At 34.9% G+C, this 4,026-nt stretch overlaps 1 pseudogene; it reads left to right on the forward strand.

The window, feature by feature from the left end:
• Window positions 1-676: 676 nt before the first annotated feature.
• LOC134265642 (uncharacterized) lies at window positions 677-1,777 on the forward strand (annotated as a pseudogene).
• The last annotated feature ends 2,249 nt before the right edge of the window (window positions 1,778-4,026 follow it).

Consider the following 4,026-nt stretch of genomic DNA (forward strand, 5'->3'; position numbering starts at 1 on the left):
TTATCTTTTTTCTACTTACTAGTGTATATTTACTTAAATATTTCGATTATGACTTTGCTATTCATCGTTTTGGGAAACATAATACCGATGAGGCCTCTTGCGGGGTCAAACCCAGAAAACACGCAGACACGTACTTGTCCTCACGTAGTACATTTTCAGTGTTGTTTACTTATTAACAAATGAGTTTAAAGTATCGTAGACTGATAGATGTTATAATTTGGTTATTATATAGGGAAATTGTTTATAATAGATATATCGGATAATCTTTCACAAACAAAATATTATTAACCACGTGTCTTCCATGTCGTAATATTGTTTTCCTTTTTTCGCACGTAGGCCTACTATTTTTTATCACACAATTTATTTGTAAGCAGAAACTAAAGGTTCCCTGCTGCAGAAATTAAAAAAAAGTGAAAAAAAAAACGAATAAACACACACACACACACACACACACACCAATTAAAGCTAAAAACAAAATGTAAACTCCTCTGTGAATAAACTATGTTTTTGTTAGCATTTAAAATTTTTGATCTGTGAGCAACAGGTCACTAAATTATTGTGTGTCTTTGTATCAGTCGTAACCCCATTATATTAGTTGGAACATTTATTATATATATGTATGTATCACAAAAGAAAACAATTCAAGGTTTGATTATTTTAGGACTCTAGAAGCTCGATGTCTAGTTCTGACAGCAATGATGAAATGATAGTAAGAGGTAGAGGTAGGGGGTGTGACACCCTTAAGGGTGTTAGAGGGAGAGGAAGAGGTTAAAGAAGAGGGAGAGTTATGAGAGGAAGAGGTCTTCCACGAAGAGGAGCAGTAAACAGACAAGTTGGGCCTAACAGAGCTCAGGTAGCTGCAGCTACCTTAGAGGAGAGGAATCACCAGTTGCAGGTAAATATATTGTAATCAGTTATCCCACCATCTACAAATATAATTGAGTTTGAAAAAGGAAAATAATGGAAATTAGAATCTTATGCTTTTCGATTTGTGTCACTCATGAATTTGTGCCATTCTGGACAAGTGTGCCGACATACACAAACCCTTTTAAATTATTTCAGGATAGAATTTCTCGGTTATCAGATGTGGATCTGAGGGGACTCCTGATGAGTATTGCATCTCAACATCCTGGATTTGTGTTTGATGTCTTGGACAGGGATGACAGTCACAGACAGCATGGTTGTCACCGTCCTCCACCAGACGGGCCTACCCCTACCTGGTGTACTTGCATATATTGCCGGGAAATGCCCACAGAGGCAGAAAGGCGCTGTTGTGGCAGAACCAGACCCAACTGCTACTCCAGGCTGCCTGTATGTAACCAGTTCACAATTCAAATTCACTTTGATTAATTCAGTATCACTGTTTTACTTTCAAATAATCCCTTTAATTAAAACTAGTTTTCTTATTTTTGCAGGATTTCTATTTGATTGTCTTAGACGAAGCAGTCCTTGCAGTGGCTAGAAGACTGAGGGAGGAGCTTCTTGATATGCCCCCTGATGAAGACTTCAATAGGTCCAACAGATTTGCAGCTTATAGGCAGTATAAAGTCTGGCAACATGACCGACCTGGGGCAGGCATACGGCGTGTAATACCGAGCTGTTGTGTTTGGCGGATACATGATAAATATCCTAATCCATTTGGACAATACAAAGGTTTTGTTGGAGGAAGGTTTAACTGAAATCTCATTTACAGAAAAAACTTTTTTTTTCGGCCAAGACAAAGTAATTGTTAGTTGTGGGTTTTTCTAAAATTATCTCCCAAGCATTCTGTATAATAGAAAAGCTCACATTTTAATTGATAATTAATTTGTAATAAAAATCTCTCAAATATCAATTAAAAAAAATTATTTATTTCTTATTTTCAATTGTCAATGATATTTAATGTATATGTACAATAATCAAAGAGAAGAAAACTGTGACCATTGCTTATTACAGCATTCATCCATGTAGAAATGAAACAAACCACTATGTACAGCCTCCCTTACCTGAGTACCTGATGGAAATGTGAACAACTGTCTACAATAAACCCTTAAATCTATAGGTCATATCAATAAAAGCACATTTCTATCAAAACAATCCTTTTCTCAGAATAAACAAGATGTGTTTGTGAAACACTATGCGCCCGGCGGCAACAAAGTTCAAAAAATCTATTTTTAGCATATTGGTCACAGTCAAGGTCACAATGTCATTGACCGTGGTGTCATTTGAAAGAACTAAATCAGTGGAGTATGCATCCCAAATATGAAGATCCTATCTCTTATGGTTCAAAAGTTATGGCAAAAGTGTAAAAAGCTATTTTTAGCATAGAGGTCACAGTCAAGGTCACAAGATCATTGACCTTGTTGTTACCTGAAAGGGCTTTATTAGTGGAGTATGCATACCAAATATGAAGTCCCTATCTCCTATGGTTTAAAAGTGATGGCAAAAAGTGTAAAAAGCTATTTTTAGCATATAGGTCAGTCAAGGTCACAAGGTCATTGACTTTGATGTCACTTGAAAGGACTTTCTTAGTGGAGTATGCATACCAAATGTGACGTCTCTATCTCTTGTTGTTCAAAAGTTATGGCCAAGGTTAAAGTTGACAACAGACAAACAGATAAACAGACAAACAGACAGGACAAAAACAATATACGCCCGGGATCTTTCGATTCGGGCGCATAAAAACAACAACAATCCAATGATAGTTACAATAGTTATAATGACATTTCACAGGATACTTGAAGAATCTGCCCAAAGAATAACCATTTGCTTTATATGACTGAGTTATACAATTTATGATTGGGTTATACTCTACATGTTGAATTGAGTTAATTCTCAATGAAATACTATATAAAATCTGGCACATATGTACTACATAATTCCCTTTCAGAAAGCTTTGGTATTAGAAAAAAAAGATATAGAATTCATAATTGAAATATACATGTTGATATCAATTTAAAATTTCACTGATATATAAACTCTTGATAAGGCCATCTGTTATCATTTCTATGCTCTTGAAAAAGTTAAAAGCAATATCATTCACAATTCATTGGCAAGGGCTGGGCAATAATACCAATATTTTGGTACAATGACAAAAAATAACAAACTTACTGCAGTAAATTTTGGTGGCACCAAATACAGTCAAATGCTTGCACTATGGTTTCATGATTTCCCTGATCAGGTCTTGAACATAACTAATTTTTTTTACTTTCCCGGGTGGCCACCACCTTGATGTTTTTTTGTTGTAACTCCTTTGCCACCTACATATAAACACAAATGAAAATATTATTCGTGGAAAAAACTGCAATGCAAAGCATTCATTTTCATTATGGTCTGGTTTTGATATGTAATTTTCTATTTACAATTCCTTGGGTCTTTGTTCTGATCATTAGTCTTTATGTTTTAAAAACCGTCATCATTAAGGTCTTCCGTCTTCACGGAAGACCTTATAGTGATTGTATTGTTAAGGTCTTCCGTCTTCACGGAAGACCTTATAGTGATTCTACTGTTTCTTATTATTATTTTATTATTAAGGTCTTCCGTCTTCACGGAAGACCTTATAGTGATTCTATTGTTTCTTATTATTATTAAGGTTTTTGCTTTAAGGAAGACCTTCTTTTTATTCTTGGTTTCTTTTTCCCTATTCTTACCCATTTTTTGCACGCGATTTCTCGTAAACTACTGGGCCGATTCTCATGAAACTTTCACATCTGATAAGTACTGATCTGAACCTTATTGGAAATTTTTTTCGTTAACGTCGTCACTTCCGGTCGTGGTAAATTTTTTTTGATTTTAAAAAAGCAATTTTGTCTTGATTTAGTAGCTTAAACTGCTTAACATATGCTTAAGATTAATTGGAGATGATAGTTCATGACTTATAGCGTTGCAGAATCGCCTTGCCATGCGTCGTAGTTTTTCCGGTCGATACCGGAAGCGAATTTAAAAATCGCAATTTTTCAACTTTTCTTTTTTAATATTTTTGTTTTAGAACTGAATAGAGACCCTTTTGCAGAAGCGAAATATGTAATTTGTTTGAAAATCGAAAAA

Source organism: Saccostrea cucullata, unplaced genomic scaffold (genome assembly GCF_032062105.1).
Source record: "Saccostrea cucullata isolate Sc308-1 unplaced genomic scaffold, CSIRO_AGI_Scuc_v1 ctg12934, whole genome shotgun sequence".
Taxonomy (NCBI): Eukaryota; Metazoa; Mollusca; class Bivalvia; order Ostreida; family Ostreidae; genus Saccostrea; species Saccostrea cuccullata.